The 14,166-nt window shown below is 41.5% G+C and overlaps 31 non-coding genes across 31 annotated transcripts; 15 read left to right on the top strand and 16 right to left on the bottom strand.

Annotated features, from left to right (window-relative positions):
* Positions 1 to 319: 319 nt before the first annotated feature.
* TRNAY-GUA (transfer RNA tyrosine (anticodon GUA)) lies at positions 320 to 408 on the bottom strand. Its single transcript is given in 2 exon segments — positions 320 to 355; positions 372 to 408. It is a non-coding gene; the product is annotated as a tRNA-Tyr (tRNA).
* Positions 409 to 539: 131 nt separating this feature from the next.
* On the top strand, positions 540 to 612 carry TRNAR-ACG (transfer RNA arginine (anticodon ACG)). The gene has a single exon. It is a non-coding gene; the product is annotated as a tRNA-Arg (tRNA).
* A 461-nt stretch (positions 613 to 1,073) lies between these two features.
* On the bottom strand, positions 1,074 to 1,162 carry TRNAY-GUA (transfer RNA tyrosine (anticodon GUA)). Its single transcript is given in 2 exon segments — positions 1,074 to 1,109; positions 1,126 to 1,162. It is a non-coding gene; the product is annotated as a tRNA-Tyr (tRNA).
* Positions 1,163 to 1,291: 129 nt separating this feature from the next.
* On the top strand, positions 1,292 to 1,364 carry TRNAR-ACG (transfer RNA arginine (anticodon ACG)). The gene has a single exon. It is a non-coding gene; the product is annotated as a tRNA-Arg (tRNA).
* A 1,177-nt stretch (positions 1,365 to 2,541) lies between these two features.
* TRNAY-GUA (transfer RNA tyrosine (anticodon GUA)) lies at positions 2,542 to 2,630 on the bottom strand. The gene is given in 2 exon segments: positions 2,542 to 2,577; positions 2,594 to 2,630. It is a non-coding gene; the product is annotated as a tRNA-Tyr (tRNA).
* Positions 2,631 to 3,507: 877 nt separating this feature from the next.
* TRNAY-GUA (transfer RNA tyrosine (anticodon GUA)) lies at positions 3,508 to 3,596 on the bottom strand. The gene is given in 2 exon segments: positions 3,508 to 3,543; positions 3,560 to 3,596. It is a non-coding gene; the product is annotated as a tRNA-Tyr (tRNA).
* A 123-nt stretch (positions 3,597 to 3,719) lies between these two features.
* TRNAR-ACG (transfer RNA arginine (anticodon ACG)) lies at positions 3,720 to 3,792 on the top strand. Its single transcript has one exon. It is a non-coding gene; the product is annotated as a tRNA-Arg (tRNA).
* Positions 3,793 to 4,252: 460 nt separating this feature from the next.
* On the bottom strand, positions 4,253 to 4,341 carry TRNAY-GUA (transfer RNA tyrosine (anticodon GUA)). The gene is given in 2 exon segments: positions 4,253 to 4,288; positions 4,305 to 4,341. It is a non-coding gene; the product is annotated as a tRNA-Tyr (tRNA).
* A 131-nt stretch (positions 4,342 to 4,472) lies between these two features.
* Positions 4,473 to 4,545, top strand: TRNAR-ACG (transfer RNA arginine (anticodon ACG)). The gene has a single exon. It is a non-coding gene; the product is annotated as a tRNA-Arg (tRNA).
* A 443-nt stretch (positions 4,546 to 4,988) lies between these two features.
* Positions 4,989 to 5,077, bottom strand: TRNAY-GUA (transfer RNA tyrosine (anticodon GUA)). Its single transcript is given in 2 exon segments — positions 4,989 to 5,024; positions 5,041 to 5,077. It is a non-coding gene; the product is annotated as a tRNA-Tyr (tRNA).
* Positions 5,078 to 5,200: 123 nt separating this feature from the next.
* On the top strand, positions 5,201 to 5,273 carry TRNAR-ACG (transfer RNA arginine (anticodon ACG)). The gene has a single exon. It is a non-coding gene; the product is annotated as a tRNA-Arg (tRNA).
* A 461-nt stretch (positions 5,274 to 5,734) lies between these two features.
* On the bottom strand, positions 5,735 to 5,823 carry TRNAY-GUA (transfer RNA tyrosine (anticodon GUA)). The gene is given in 2 exon segments: positions 5,735 to 5,770; positions 5,787 to 5,823. It is a non-coding gene; the product is annotated as a tRNA-Tyr (tRNA).
* Positions 5,824 to 5,946: 123 nt separating this feature from the next.
* On the top strand, positions 5,947 to 6,019 carry TRNAR-ACG (transfer RNA arginine (anticodon ACG)). Its single transcript has one exon. It is a non-coding gene; the product is annotated as a tRNA-Arg (tRNA).
* A 462-nt stretch (positions 6,020 to 6,481) lies between these two features.
* TRNAY-GUA (transfer RNA tyrosine (anticodon GUA)) lies at positions 6,482 to 6,570 on the bottom strand. Its single transcript is given in 2 exon segments — positions 6,482 to 6,517; positions 6,534 to 6,570. It is a non-coding gene; the product is annotated as a tRNA-Tyr (tRNA).
* A 123-nt stretch (positions 6,571 to 6,693) lies between these two features.
* TRNAR-ACG (transfer RNA arginine (anticodon ACG)) lies at positions 6,694 to 6,766 on the top strand. Its single transcript has one exon. It is a non-coding gene; the product is annotated as a tRNA-Arg (tRNA).
* Positions 6,767 to 7,227: 461 nt separating this feature from the next.
* On the bottom strand, positions 7,228 to 7,316 carry TRNAY-GUA (transfer RNA tyrosine (anticodon GUA)). The gene is given in 2 exon segments: positions 7,228 to 7,263; positions 7,280 to 7,316. It is a non-coding gene; the product is annotated as a tRNA-Tyr (tRNA).
* Positions 7,317 to 7,439: 123 nt separating this feature from the next.
* Positions 7,440 to 7,512, top strand: TRNAR-ACG (transfer RNA arginine (anticodon ACG)). Its single transcript has one exon. It is a non-coding gene; the product is annotated as a tRNA-Arg (tRNA).
* A 460-nt stretch (positions 7,513 to 7,972) lies between these two features.
* Positions 7,973 to 8,061, bottom strand: TRNAY-GUA (transfer RNA tyrosine (anticodon GUA)). The gene is given in 2 exon segments: positions 7,973 to 8,008; positions 8,025 to 8,061. It is a non-coding gene; the product is annotated as a tRNA-Tyr (tRNA).
* A 123-nt stretch (positions 8,062 to 8,184) lies between these two features.
* TRNAR-ACG (transfer RNA arginine (anticodon ACG)) lies at positions 8,185 to 8,257 on the top strand. The gene has a single exon. It is a non-coding gene; the product is annotated as a tRNA-Arg (tRNA).
* Positions 8,258 to 8,720: 463 nt separating this feature from the next.
* Positions 8,721 to 8,809, bottom strand: TRNAY-GUA (transfer RNA tyrosine (anticodon GUA)). The gene is given in 2 exon segments: positions 8,721 to 8,756; positions 8,773 to 8,809. It is a non-coding gene; the product is annotated as a tRNA-Tyr (tRNA).
* A 131-nt stretch (positions 8,810 to 8,940) lies between these two features.
* On the top strand, positions 8,941 to 9,013 carry TRNAR-ACG (transfer RNA arginine (anticodon ACG)). The gene has a single exon. It is a non-coding gene; the product is annotated as a tRNA-Arg (tRNA).
* A 673-nt stretch (positions 9,014 to 9,686) lies between these two features.
* Positions 9,687 to 9,775, bottom strand: TRNAY-GUA (transfer RNA tyrosine (anticodon GUA)). Its single transcript is given in 2 exon segments — positions 9,687 to 9,722; positions 9,739 to 9,775. It is a non-coding gene; the product is annotated as a tRNA-Tyr (tRNA).
* Positions 9,776 to 10,433: 658 nt separating this feature from the next.
* TRNAY-GUA (transfer RNA tyrosine (anticodon GUA)) lies at positions 10,434 to 10,522 on the bottom strand. The gene is given in 2 exon segments: positions 10,434 to 10,469; positions 10,486 to 10,522. It is a non-coding gene; the product is annotated as a tRNA-Tyr (tRNA).
* Positions 10,523 to 10,645: 123 nt separating this feature from the next.
* TRNAR-ACG (transfer RNA arginine (anticodon ACG)) lies at positions 10,646 to 10,718 on the top strand. Its single transcript has one exon. It is a non-coding gene; the product is annotated as a tRNA-Arg (tRNA).
* A 459-nt stretch (positions 10,719 to 11,177) lies between these two features.
* On the bottom strand, positions 11,178 to 11,266 carry TRNAY-GUA (transfer RNA tyrosine (anticodon GUA)). The gene is given in 2 exon segments: positions 11,178 to 11,213; positions 11,230 to 11,266. It is a non-coding gene; the product is annotated as a tRNA-Tyr (tRNA).
* A 123-nt stretch (positions 11,267 to 11,389) lies between these two features.
* Positions 11,390 to 11,462, top strand: TRNAR-ACG (transfer RNA arginine (anticodon ACG)). Its single transcript has one exon. It is a non-coding gene; the product is annotated as a tRNA-Arg (tRNA).
* A 457-nt stretch (positions 11,463 to 11,919) lies between these two features.
* On the bottom strand, positions 11,920 to 12,008 carry TRNAY-GUA (transfer RNA tyrosine (anticodon GUA)). The gene is given in 2 exon segments: positions 11,920 to 11,955; positions 11,972 to 12,008. It is a non-coding gene; the product is annotated as a tRNA-Tyr (tRNA).
* A 123-nt stretch (positions 12,009 to 12,131) lies between these two features.
* On the top strand, positions 12,132 to 12,204 carry TRNAR-ACG (transfer RNA arginine (anticodon ACG)). Its single transcript has one exon. It is a non-coding gene; the product is annotated as a tRNA-Arg (tRNA).
* Positions 12,205 to 12,665: 461 nt separating this feature from the next.
* Positions 12,666 to 12,754, bottom strand: TRNAY-GUA (transfer RNA tyrosine (anticodon GUA)). Its single transcript is given in 2 exon segments — positions 12,666 to 12,701; positions 12,718 to 12,754. It is a non-coding gene; the product is annotated as a tRNA-Tyr (tRNA).
* A 123-nt stretch (positions 12,755 to 12,877) lies between these two features.
* Positions 12,878 to 12,950, top strand: TRNAR-ACG (transfer RNA arginine (anticodon ACG)). Its single transcript has one exon. It is a non-coding gene; the product is annotated as a tRNA-Arg (tRNA).
* An 867-nt stretch (positions 12,951 to 13,817) lies between these two features.
* TRNAR-ACG (transfer RNA arginine (anticodon ACG)) lies at positions 13,818 to 13,890 on the top strand. Its single transcript has one exon. It is a non-coding gene; the product is annotated as a tRNA-Arg (tRNA).
* The last annotated feature ends 276 nt before the right edge of the window (positions 13,891 to 14,166 follow it).

The raw sequence follows: 14,166 nt of genomic DNA, 5'->3' as shown, positions 1-14,166 counted from the left end.
ATTTGCAAAGAAAACGTCTATTGATGTGCATTTCTGAATCTATGTGCCCATTTGTTAAAAAGGCATGTGTCATTCAACAATATATTGGAAAAGTTTGCAGACCACCATGAGAAAAGAAGCCAGATCCACCAAGTCAAAATCAAAGTATCTGTTGAAACCCATTTGACTAAACTACGAATGCCCTATTCTTTTTGTGCATTTAAACCCAGGTTTGGCCCAAAAGACACTTTCCTAATGTGCACGTCAGGCGCGTTGAGCCTTCATTGTTGAAACAATAATTTCATAATTTGGAATAAAATTGGTGAAGCAAAAACCAACCTCCTTCGAGCCGGAGTCGAACCAGCGACCTAAGGATTTCAACCACAAACCAACTACAGTCCTCCGCTCTACCAACTGAGCTATCGAAGGAACCTTGTAACGTATTCTATCACTTCACTACTAGTACATAAACCAGTAGCAAGGCAGAGTCAAACCTGCACCCAGTCCTTACACAGCCACAGTTACTGTAAAGACAGGTCTGACAAGAGCTAAATAACATGGGGCCAGTGGCGCAATGGATAACGCGTCTGACTACGGATCAGAAGATTGTAGGTTCGACTCCTGCCTGGCTCGTGGCTGCGTGTTTTATTAGCGTGATGTCTGAATGCTTCCTTTTAATTCCATTTTTCTAAAGGGTATTTAAAGTCGCAACATGTGAGGAATGGCCTGACTTAAACGAAAATATGGTGAATGTGAGTGATTTTTTAAATTAACATTTGCAAAGAAAACGTCTATTGATGTGCATGTCTGAATCTATGTGGCCATTTGTTAAAAAGGCATGGGTCATTCAACAATATATTGGAAAAGTTGGCAGACCACCATGAGAAAATAAGCCAGATCCACCAAGTCAAAATCAAAGTATCTGTACAAACACATTTGACTAAACTACGAATGCCCTATTCTTTTTGTGCATTTTAAGACCAGATTTGGCCCAAAAGACACTTTTCTAATGTGCACGCCAGGCGCGTTGAGCCTTCATTGTTGAAACAATAATTTCATAATTTGGAATAAAATTGGTGAAGCAAAAACCAACTTCCTCCGAGCCGGAGTCAAACCAGCGACCTAAGGATTTCAATCACAAACCAACTACAGTTCTCCGCTCTATCAACTGAGCTATCGAAGGAACCATGTAATGTAGTCTATCACTTCACTACTAGAACATAAACCAGTAGCAATGCAGTCAAACCTGCACCCAGTACTTACACAGCCATAGCTACTGTACAGACAGGTCTGACAAGAGCTAAGGAACATGGGGCCAGTGGCGCAATGGATAACGCGTCTGACTACGGATCAGAAGATTGTAGGTTCGACTCCTGCCTGGCTCGTGGGTGTGTGTTTTATTAGCATGATGTCTGAATGCTTCCTTTTTAAATCCGTTATATTAATTTCGCTTGCTTGCTTGCTTGCGTGCTTGCGTGCTTGCTTGCTTGCTTACGACCGTGCAAATCTTTCGGTCGTTTTTTAACCCACTTCCCGTGATCCAATCGAGTTGACATTTTGCACACAGACTCGTTGTGCGAGACAATTAATGTTCGTGAACAAAAAATTCCAAATTTTTACACTGTTTAGGGAAAAGAAAATAAATATTTAATTACCAATTGCTTAATACTGGCAGACAATCCATAGGTGGCAGCCATCTCAAGCCAGAGGACGAGAGGACTCTAGCCGCCACGCATATAAAGGATTTATAGTGAAAAACTTTGTTTTTACGGGTTATACTTATTAAATCCTTTATATTAATGTCGCTTGCTTGCATGCTTGCGTGCGTGCGTGCTTGCTTGCTTGCTTACGACCGTGCAAATCTTTCGCTCGATTTTTTAACCCACTTCCCGTGATACAATCAAGCTGACATTTTTAACACAGACTCGTTGTGCGTGACAATTCATTTTCGTGAAAAAAAATTCCTAAATTTTACACTGTTTAGGGAAATATGTTTAAATATTTAATTCCCAATTGCTTAATGCTGGCAGACAATCATCTGACCCATAGGTGGCAGCCATCTCAAGCCAGGGGATGAGAGGACTCTAGCCGCCACGCATATAAATGATTTAGAGTGAAAACTTTGTTTTTACGGGTTAATTTTTTATTCTATCTTTCTAAAGGGTATTTAAAGTCGCAACCTGTGAGGAATGGCCTGATTTAAACGAAAATATGGTGAATGTGAGTGATTTTTAAAATAAAAATTTGCAAATAAAACGTCAATTGATGTGCATTTCTGAATCTATGTGGCTATTTGTTGAAAAGGCATGGGTCAATCAACAATATATTGGAAAAGTTTGCAGACCACAATGAGAAAAGAAGCCAGATCCACGAAGTCAAAATCAAAGTATCTGTAGAAACCCATCTGACTAAACTACGAATGCCCTATTCTTTTTGTGCATTTTAAGCCCAGGTTTGGCCCAAAAGACACTTTCCTAATGTGCACGTCAGGCGCGTTGAGCCTTCGTTGTATGAACAATAATTTCATAATTTGGAATAAAATTGGTGAAGAAAAAACCAACCTCCTTCGAGCCGGAGTCGAACCAGCGACTTAAGGATTTCAACCACAAACCAACTACAGTCCTCCGCTCTACCAACTGAGCTATCGAAGGAACCCTGTATGCCATTCTATCACTTCACGACTTGTACATAAACCAGTAGTAATGCAGAGTCAAACCTTCACCCAGTACTTACACAGCCATAGCTACTGTACAGACAGGTCTGACACAAGCTAAGGAACATGGGGCCAGTGGCGCAATGGATAACGCGTCTGACTACGGATCAGAAGATTGTAGGTTAGTCTCCTGCCTGGCTCGTGGCTGTGTGTTTTATTAGCGTAATGTCTGAATGCTTCCTCTTTCTTCCGTCTTTCTAAAGAGTATTACAGGTAGGAACAACAGTTCCACACTGCCCACCAGGGATTATTTGTCTGTCTGTCGTGCATAGACACGCCCTCGATTTGTATTTCATAGAGCGCTTCGGGCAGGACCAGCACCACGTGACGCACCGCCCCACGCAGCTTGCGCCACGTGACACGGATCGCACGAATGCGCTGACCAACCAAGTTACTACCTGGTCCACTCGGAAGGAACGTGTTAAAGTCGCAACATGTGAGGAATGGCCTGTTTAAAACTAAAATATGGTGAATGTGAGTGATTTTTTTAATTAACATTTGCAAAGAAAACGTCTATTGATGTGCATTTCTGAATCTATGTGCCCATTTGTTAAAAAGGCATGTGTCATTCAACAATATATTGGAAAAGTTTGCAGACCACTATGAGAAAAGAAGCCAGATCCACCAAGTCAAAATCAAAGTATCTGTTGAAACCCATTTGACTAAACTACGAATGCCCTATTCTTTTTGTGCATTTAAGCCCAGGTTTGGCCCAAAAGACACTTTCCTAATGTGCACGTCAGGCGCGTTGAGCCTTCATTGTTGAAACAATAATTTCATAATTTGGAATAAAATTGGTGAAGCAAAAACCAACCTCCTTCAAGCCGGAGTCGAACCAGCGACCTAAGGATTTCAAACACAAACCAACTACAGTCCTCCGCTCTACCAACTGAGCTATCGAAGGAACCTTGGAACGTATTCTATCACTTCACTACTAGTACATAAACCAGTAGCAATGCAGAGTCAAACCTGCATCCAGTCCTTACACAGCCTGTACAGACAGGTCTGACAAGAGCTAAGTAACATGGGGCCAGTGGCGCAATGGATAACGCGTCTGACTACGGATCGGAAGATTGTAGGTTCGACTCCTGCCTGGCTCGTGGGTGTGTGTTTTATTAGCGTGATGTCTGAATGCTTCCTTTTCATTCTATCTTTCTAAAGAGTATTTAAAGTCGCAACATGTGAGGAATGGCCTGATTTAAACGAAAATATGGTGAATGTGAGTGGTTTTTTAAAATAACATTTGCAAAGAAAACGTCTATTGATGTGCATTTCTGAATCTATGTGCCCATTTGTTAAAAAGGCATGTGTCATTCAACAATATATTGGAAAAGTTTGCAGACCACCATGAGAAAAGAAGCCAGATCCACCAAGTCAAAATCAAAGTATCTGTTGAAACCCATTTGACTAAACTACGAATGCCCTATTCTTTTTGTGCATTTAAGCCCAGGTTTGGCCCAAAAGACACTTTCCTAATGTGCACGTCAGGCGCGTTGAGCCTTCATTGTTGAAACAATAATTTCATAATTTGGAATAAAATTGGTGAAGCAAAAACCAACCTCCTTCGAGCCGGAGTCGAACCAGCGACCTAAGGATTTCAACCACAAACCAACTACAGTCCTCCGCTCTACCAACTGAGCTATCGAAGGAACCTTGTAACGTATTCTATCACTTCACTACTAGTACATAAACCAGTAGCAAGGCAGAGTCAAACCTGCACCCAGTCCTTACACAGCCACAGTTACTGTAAAGACAGGTCTGACAAGAGCTAAATAACATGGGGCCAGTGGCGCAATGGATAACGCGTCTGACTACGGATCAGAAGATTGTAGGTTCGACTCCTGCCTGGCTCGTGGCTGCGTGTTTTATTAGCGTGATGTCTGAATGCTTCCTTTTAATTCCATTTTTCTAAAGGGTATTTAAAGTCGCAACATGTGAGGAATGGCCTGACTTAAACGAAAATATGGTGAATGTGAGTGATTTTTTAAATTAACATTTGCAAAGAAAACGTCTATTGATGTGCATTTCTGAATCTATGTGGCCATTTGTTAAAAAGGCATGGGTCATTCAACAATATATTGGAAAAGTTGGCAGACCACCATGAGAAAATAAGCCAGATCCACCAAGTCAAAAACACATTTGACTAAACTACGAATGCCCTATTCTTTTTGTGCATTTAAGCCCAGGTTTGGCCCAAAAGACACTTTCCTAATGTGCACGTCAGGCGCGTTGAGCCTTCATTGTATGAACAATAATTTCATAATTTGGAATAAAATTGGTGAAGAAAAAACCAACTTCCTTCGAGCCGGAGTCAAACCAGTGACCTAAGGATTTCAACGACCAACCAACTACAGTCCTCCACTCTACCAACTGAGCTATCGAAGGAACCTTGTAACGTATGCTGTCACTTCACTACTAGTACATAAACCAGTAGCAATGCAGAGTCAAACCTGCATCCAGTCCTTACACAGCCTGTATAGACAGGGCTGACAAGAGCTAAGTAACATGGGGCCAGTGGCGCAATGGATAACGCGTCTGACTACGGATCGGAAGATTGTAGGTTCGACTCCTGCCTGGCTCGTGGGTGTGTGTTTTATTACCGTGATGTCTGAATACTTCCTTTTTATTCTATCTTTCTAAAGGGTATTTAAAGTCGCAACATGTGAGGAATGGCCTGATTTAAACGAAAATATGGTGAATGTGAGTGATTTTTATAATTAACATTTGCAAAGAAAACGTCTATCGATGTGCATTTCTGAATCTATTTGGCCATTTGTTAAAAAGGCATGAGTCATTCAACAATAGTTTGGAAAGGTTTGCAGACCACCATGAGAAAAGAAGCCAGATCCACCAAGTCAAAATCAAAGTATCTATAGAAACCCATTTGACTAAACTACGAATGCCCTATTCTTTTTGTGCATTTTAAGCCCAGGTTTGGCCCAAAAGACACTTTCCTAATGTGCACGTCAGGCGCGTTGAGCCTTCATTGTATGAACAATAATTTCATAATTTGGAATAAAATTGGTGAAGAAAAAACCAACTTCCTTCGAGCCGGAGTCAAACCAGTGACCTAAGGATTTCAACGACCAACCAACTACAGTCCTCCACTCTACCAACTGAGCTATCGAAGGAACCTTGTAACGTATGCTGTCACTTCACTACTAGTACATAAACCAGTAGCAATGCAGAGTCAAACCTGCATCCAGTCCTTACACAGCCTGTACAGACAGGTCTGACAAGAGCTAAGTAACATGGGGCCAGTGGCGCAATGGATAACGCGTCTGACTACGGATCAGAAGATTGTAGGTTCGACTCCTGCCTGGCTCGTGGCTGTGTGTTTTATTAGCGTAATGTCTGAATGCTTCCGTTCTATTCTATCTTTCTAAAGGGTATTTAAAGTTGCAACATGTGAGGAATGGCCTGATTTAAACGAAAATATGGTGAATGTGAGTGATTTTTTCAATTAACATTTGCAAAGAAAACGTCTATTGATGTGCATTTCTGAATCTATGTGGCCATTTCTTAAAAACGACATGGGTCATTCAACAATATTTTGGAAAAGTTTGCAGACCACCATGAGAAAAGAAGCCAGATCCACCAAGTCAAAATCAAAGTATCTATAGAAACCCATTTGACTAAACTACGAATGCCCTATTCTTTTTGTGCATTTTAAGCCCAGGTTTGGCCCAAAAGACACTTTCCTAATGTGCACGTCAGGCGCGTTGAGCCTTCATTGTATGAACAATAATTTCATAATTTGGAATAAAATTGGTGAAGAAAAAACCAACTTCCTTCGAGCCGGAGTCAAACCAGTGACCTAAGGATTTCAACGACCAACCAACTACAGTCCTCCACTCTACCAACTGAGCTATCGAAGGAACCTTGTAACGTATGCTGTCACTTCACTACTAGTACATAAACCAGTAGCAATGCAGAGTCAAACCTGCATCCAGTCCTTACACAGCCTGTACAGACAGGTCTGACAAGAGCTAAGTAACATGGGGCCAGTGGCGCAATGGATAACGCGTCTGACTACGGATCAGAAGATTGTAGGTTCGACTCCTGCCTGGCTCGTGGGTGTGTGTTTTATTACCGTGATGTCTGAATACTTCCTTTTTATTCTATCTTTCTAAAGGGTATTTAAAGTCGCAACATGTGAGGAATGGCCTGATTTAAACGAAAATATGGTGAATGTGAGTGATTTTTATAATTAACATTTGCAAAGAAAACGTCTATCGATGTGCATTTCTGAATCTATTTGGCCATTTGTTAAAAAGGCATGAGTCATTCAACAATAGTTTGGAAAGGTTTGCAGACCACCATGAGAAAAGAAGCCAGATCCACCAAGTCAAAATCAAAGTATCTATAGAAACCCATTTGACTAAACTACGAATGCCCTATTCTTTTTGTGCATTTTAAGCCCAGGTTTGGCCCAAAAGACACTTTCCTAATGTGCACGTCAGGCGCGTTGAGCCTTCATTGTATGAACAATAATTTCATAATTTGGAATAAAATTGGTGAAGAAAAAACCAACTTCCTTCGAGCCGGAGTCAAACCAGTGACCTAAGGATTTCAACGACCAACCAACTACAGTCCTCCACTCTACCAACTGAGCTATCGAAGGAACCTTGTAACGTATGCTGTCACTTCACTACTAGTACATAAACCAGTAGCAATGCAGAGTCAAACCTGCATCCAGTCCTTACACAGCCTGTACAGACAGGTCTGACAAGAGCTAAGTAACATGGGGCCAGTGGCGCAATGGATAACGCGTCTGACTACGGATCAGAAGATTGTAGGTTCGACTCCTGCCTGGCTCGTGGCTGTGTGTTTTATTAGCGTAATGTCTGAATGCTTCCGTTCTATTCTATCTTTCTAAAGGGTATTTAAAGTTGCAACATGTGAGGAATGGCCTGATTTAAACGAAAATATGGTGAATGTGAGTGGTTTTTTAAAATAACATTTGCAAAGAAAACGTCTATTGATGTGCATTTCTGAATCTATGTGCCCATTTGTTAAAAAGGCATGTGTCATTCAACAATATATTGGAAAAGTTTGCAGACCACCATGAGAAAAGAAGCCAGATCCACCAAGTCAAAATCAAAGTATCTGTTGAAACCCATTTGACTAAACTACGAATGCCCTATTCTTTTTGTGCATTTAAGCCCAGGTTTGGCCCAAAAGACACTTTCCTAATGTGCACGTCAGGCGCGTTGAGCCTTCATTGTTGAAACAATAATTTCATAATTTGGAATAAAATTGGTGAAGCAAAAACCAACCTCCTTCGAGCCGGAGTCAAACCAGCGACCTAAGGATTTCAACCACAAACCAACTACAGTCCTCCGCTCTACCAACTGAGCTATCGAAGGAACCTTGGAACGTATTCTATCACTTCACTACTAGTACATAAACCAGTAGCAATGCAGAGTCAAACCTGCATCCAGTCCTTACACAGCCTGTACAGACAGGTCTGACAAGAGCTAAGTAACATGGGGCCAGTGGCGCAATGGATAACGCGTCTGACTACGGATCAGAAGATCGTAGGTTCGACTCCTGCCTGGCTCGTGGGTGTGTGTTTTATTAGCGTGATGTCTGAATGCTTCCTTTTCATTCTATTTTTCTAAAGAGTATTTAAAGTCGCAACATGTGAGGAATGGCCTGATTTAAACGAAAATATGGTGAATGTGAGTGATTTTTATAATTAACATTTGCAAAGAAAACGTCTATCGATGTGCATTTCTGAATCTATTTGGCCATTTGTTAAAAAGGCATGAGTCATTCAACAATAGTTTGGAAAGGTTTGCAGACCACCATGAGAAAAGAAGCCAGATCCACCAAGTCAAAATCAAAGTATCTCTAGAAAGCCATCTGACTAAACAACTAATGTCCTGTTCATTTTGTGTATTTTAATCCCAGGTTAGGCCCAAAAGATACTTTCCTAATGTGCACGTCAGGCACGTTGAGCCTTCATTGTATGAAGAATAATGTAATAATTTGAAAAAAAAATTGGTGAAGCAAAATACCAACCTCCTTCGAGCCGGAGTCGAACCAGCGACCTAAGGATTTCAACCACAAACCAACTACAGTCCTCCGCTCTACCAACTGAGCTATCGAAGGAACCCTGTATGCCATTCTATCACTTCACGACTTGTACATAAACCAGTAGCAATGCAGAGTCAAACCTTCACCCAGTACTTACACAGCCATAGCTACTGTACAGACAGGTCTGACACAAGCTAAGGAACATGGGGCCAGTGGCGCAATGGATAACGCGTCTGACTACGGATCAGAAGATTGTAGGTTCGACTCCTGCCTGGCTCGTGGCTGTGTGTTTTATTAGCGTAATGTCTGAATGCTTCCTCTTTCTTCCGTCTTTCTAAAGAGTATTACAGGTAGGAACAACAGTTCCACACTGCCCACCAGGGATTATTTGTCTGTTTGTCGTGCATAGACACGCCCTCGATTTGTATTTCATAGAGCGCTTTGGGCAGGACCAGCACCACGTGACGCACCGCCCCACGCAGCTTGCGCCACGTGACACGGATCGCACGAATGCGCTGACCAACCAAGTTACTACCTTGTCCACTCGGAAGGAACGTGTTAAAGTCGCAACATGTGAGGAATGGCCTGTTTAAAACCAAAATATGGTGAATGTGAGTGATTTTTTAAATTAACATTTGCAAAGAAAACGTCTATTGATGTGCATTTCTGAAACTATGTGCCCATTTGTTAAAAAGGCATGTGTCATTCAACAATATATTGGAAAAGTTTGCAGACCACCATGAGAAAAGAAGCCAGATCCACCAAGTCAAAATCAAAGTATCTGTTGAAACCCATTTGACTAAACTACGAATGCCCTATTCTTTTTGTGCATTTAAGCCCAGGTTTGGCCCAAAAGACACTTTCCTAATGTGCACGTCAGGCGCGTTGAGCCTTCATTGTTGAAACAATAATTTCATAATTTGGAATAAAATTGGTGAAGCAAAAACCAACCTGCTTCGAGCCGGAGTCGAACCAGCGACCTAAGGATTTCAACCACAAACCAACTACAGTCCTCCGCTCTACCAACTGAGCTATCGAAGGAACCTTGGAACGTATTCTATCACTTCACTACTAGTACATAAACCAGTAGCAATGCAGAGTCAAACCTGCATCCAGTCCTTACACAGCCTGTATAGACAGGTCTGACAAGAGCTAAGTAACATGGGGCCAGTGACGCAATGGATAACGCGTCTGACTACGGATCAGAAGATTGTAGGTTCGACTCCTGCCTGGCTCGTGGCTGTGTGTTTTATTAGCGTAATGTCTGAATGCTTCCTTTCTATTCTATCTTTCTAAAGAGTATTTAAAGTTGCAACATGTGAGGAATGGCCTGATTTAAACGAAAATATGGTGAATGTGAGTGATTTTTTCAATTAACATTTGCAAAGAAAACGTCTATTGATGTGCATTTCTGAATCTATGTGGCCATTTCTTAAAAACAGCATGGGTCATTCAACAATATTTTGGAAAAGTTTGCAGACCACCATGAGAAAAGAAGCCAGATCCACCAAGTCAAAATCAAAGTATCTGTAGAAACCCATTTGACTAAACTACGAATGCCCTATTCTTTTTGTGCATTTTAAGCCCAGGTTTGGCCCAAAAGACACTTTCCTAATGTGCACGTCAGGCGCGTTGAGCCTTCATTGTATGAACAATAATTTCATAATTTGGAATAAAATTGGTGAAGCAAAAAACAACTTCCTTCGAGCCGGAGTCGAACCAGCGACCTAAGGATTTCAACGACCAACCAACTACAGTCCTCCGCTCTACCAACTGGGCTATCGAAGGAACCTTGTAAAGTATGCTGTCACTTCACTACTAGTACATAAACCAGTAGCAATGCAGAGTCAAACCTGCATCCAGTCCTTACACAGCCTGTACAGACAGGTCTGACAAAAGCTAAGTAACATGGGGCCAGTGGCGCAATGGATAACGCGTCTGACTACGGATCAGAAGATTGTCGGTTCGACTCCTGCCTGGCTCGTGGGTGTGTGTTTTATTAGCGTGATGTCTGAATGCTTCCTTTTTATTCTATCTTTCTAAAGGGTATTTAAAGTCGCAACATGTGAGGAATGGCCTGATTTAAACGAAAATATGGTGAATGTGAGTGGTTTTTTAAAATAACATTTGCAAAGAAAACGTCTATTGATGTGCATTTCTGAATCTATGTGGCCATTTGTTAAAAATACATGGGTCATTCAACAATATATTGGAAAAGTTTGCAGGCCACCATGATAAAAGAAGCCAGATCCACCAAGTCAAAATCAAAGTATATGTAGAAACCCATTTGACTAAACTAAGAATGCCCTATTCTTTTTGTGCATTTTAAGCCCAGGTTTGGACCAAAGACACTTTCTAATGTGCGCATCAGGCGCGTTGAGCCTTCAATGTATGAACAATAATTTCATAATTTGGAATAAAACTGGTGAAGCAAAACCCAACCTCCTTCGAGCCGGAGTCAAACCAGCTACCTAAAGATTTCAACCACAAACCAACTACAGTCCTCCGCTCTACCAACTGAGCTATCGAAGGAACCTTGTAACATCTTCTATCACTTCACTACTAGTACATAAACCAGTAGCAATGCAGAGTCAAACCTGCATCCAGTCCTTACACAGCCTGTATAGACAGGTCTGACAAGAGCTAAGTAACATGGGGCCAGTGGCGCAATGGATAACGCGTCTGACTACGGATCAGAAGATTGTAGGTTCGACTCCTGCCTGGCTCGTGGGTGTGTGTTTTATCAGCATGATGTCTGAATGCTTCCTTTTTATTCTATCTTTCTAAAGGGTATTTAAAGTCGCAACATGTGAGGAATGGCCTGATTTAAACGAAAATATGGTGAATGTGATTTTTATAATTAACATTTGCAAAGAAAACGTCTATCGATGTGCATTTCTGAATCTATTTGGCCATTTGTTAAAAAGGCATGAGTCATTCAACAATAGTTTGGAAAGGTTTGCAGACCACCATGAGAAAAGAAGCCAGATCCACCAAGTCAAAATCAAAGTATCTGTAGAAACCCATTTGACTAAACTACGAATGCCCTATTCTTTTTGTGCATTTTAAGCCCAGGTTTGGCCCAAAAGACACTTTCCTAATGTGCACGTCAGGCGCGTTGAGCCTTCATTGTATGAACAATAATTTCATAATTTGGAATAAAATTGGTGAAGCAAAAAACAACTTCCTTCGAGCCGGAGTCGAACCAGCGACCTAAGGATTTCAACGACCAACCAACTACAGTCCTCCGCTCTACCAACTGGGCTATCGAAGGAACCTTGTAAAGTATGCTGTCACTTCACTACTAGTACATAAACCAGTAGCAATGCAGAGTCAAACCTGCATCCAGTCCTTACACAGCCTGTATAGACAGGTCTGACAAGAGCTAAGTAACATGGGGCCAGTGGCGCAATGGATAACGCGTCTGACTACGGATCAGAAGATTGTCGGTTCGACTCCTGCCTGGCTCGTGGGTGTGTGTTTTATTAGCGTGATGTCTGAATGCTTCCTTTTTATTCTATCTTTCTAAAGGGTATTTAAAGTCGCAACATGTGAGGAATGGCCTGATTTAAACGAAAATATGGTGAATGTGAGTGATTTTTTTAATTAACATTTGCAAAGAAAACGTCTATTGATGTGCATTTCTGAATCTATGTGCCCATTTGTTAAAAAGGCATGTGTCATTCAACAATATATTGGAAAAGTTTGCAGACCACCATGAGAAAAGAAGCCAGATCCACCAAGTCAAAATCAAAGTATCTGTAGAAACCCATTTGACTAAACTACGAATGCCCTATTCTTTTTGTGCATTTTAAGCCCAGGTTTGGCCCAAAAGACACTTTCCTAATGTGCACGTCAGGCGCGTTGAGCCTTCATTGTATGAACAATAATTTCATAATTTGGAATAAAATTGGTGAAGCAAAAAACAACTTCCTTCGAGCCGGAGTCGAACCAGCGACCTAAGGATTTCAACGACCAACCAACTACAGTCCTCCGCTCTACCAACTGGGCTATCGAAGGAACCTTGTAAAGTATGCTGTCACTTCACTACTAGTACATAAACCAGTAGCAATGCAGAGTCAAACCTGCATCCAGTCCTTACACAGCCTGTACAGACAGGTCTGACAAAAGCTAAGTAACATGGGGCCAGTGGCGCAATGGATAACGCGTCTGACTACGGATCAGAAGATTGTAGGTTCGACTCCTGCCTGGCTCGTGGCTGTGTGTTTTATTAGCGTAATGTCTGAATGCTTCATCTTTCTTCCGTCTTTCATAAGAGTATTACAGGTATGAACAACAGTTCCACACTGCCCACCAGGGATTATTTGTCTGTCTGTCGTGCATAGACAAGCCCTCGATTTGTATTTCATAGAGCGCTTCGGGCAGGACCAGCACCACGCAGCTTGCGCCACGTGACACGGATCGCACGAATGCGCTGACCAACCAAGTTACTACCTTGTCCACTCGGAAGGAACGTGTTAAAGTCGCAACATGTGAGGAATGGCCTGTTTAAAACCAAAATATGGTGAATGTGAGTGATTTTTTAAATTAACATTTGCAAAGAAAACGTCTATTGATGTGCATTTCTGAATCTATGTGCCCATTTGTTAAAAAGGCATGTGTCATTCAACAATATATTGGAAAAGTTTGCAGACCACCATGAGAAAAGAAGCCAGATCCACCAAGTCAAAATCAAAGTATCTGTAGAAACCCATTTGACTAAACTAAGAATGTCCTATTCTTTTTGTGCATTTTAAGCCAAGGTTTGGACCAAAGACACTTTCTAATGTGCGCATCAGGCGCGTTGAGCCTTCAATGTATGAACAATAATTTCATAATTTGGAATAAAATTGGTGAAGCAAAACCCAACCTCCTTCGAGCCGGAGTCAAACCAGCTACCTAAGGATTTCAACCACAAACCAACTACAGTCATCCGCTCTACCAACTGAGCTATCGAAGGAACCTTGTAACATTTTCTATCACTTCACTACTAGTATATAAACCAGTAGCAATGCAGAGTCAAACCTGCATCCAGTCCTTACACAGCCTGTATAGACAGGTCTGACAAGAGCTAAGTAACATGGGGCCAGTGGCGCAATGGATAACGCGTCTGACTACGGATCAGAAGATTGTAGGTTCGACTCCTGCCTGGCTCGTGGCTGTGTGTTTTATTAGCGTAATGTCTGAATGCTTCCTTTCTATTCTATCTTTCTAAAGGGTATTTAAAGTTGCAACATGTGAGGAATGGCCTGATTTAAACGAAAATATGGTGAATGTGAGTGATTTTTTTAATTAACATTTGCAAAGAAAACGTCTATTGATGTGCATTTCTGAATCTATGTGGCCATTTCTTAAAAAGGCATGGGTCATTCAACAATATTTTGGAAAAGTTTGCAGACCACCATGAGAAAAGAAGCCAGATCCACCAAGTC

Source organism: Lethenteron reissneri, chromosome 50 (assembly GCF_015708825.2).
Source record: "Lethenteron reissneri isolate LAM-NWPU_2019-01 chromosome 50, ASM1570882v1, whole genome shotgun sequence".
Taxonomy (NCBI): domain Eukaryota; kingdom Metazoa; phylum Chordata; class Hyperoartia; order Petromyzontiformes; family Petromyzontidae; genus Lethenteron; species Lethenteron reissneri.
Note: the sequence above shows the minus strand (reverse complement) of the source record. Positions and strands in the feature narration are given on the sequence as shown.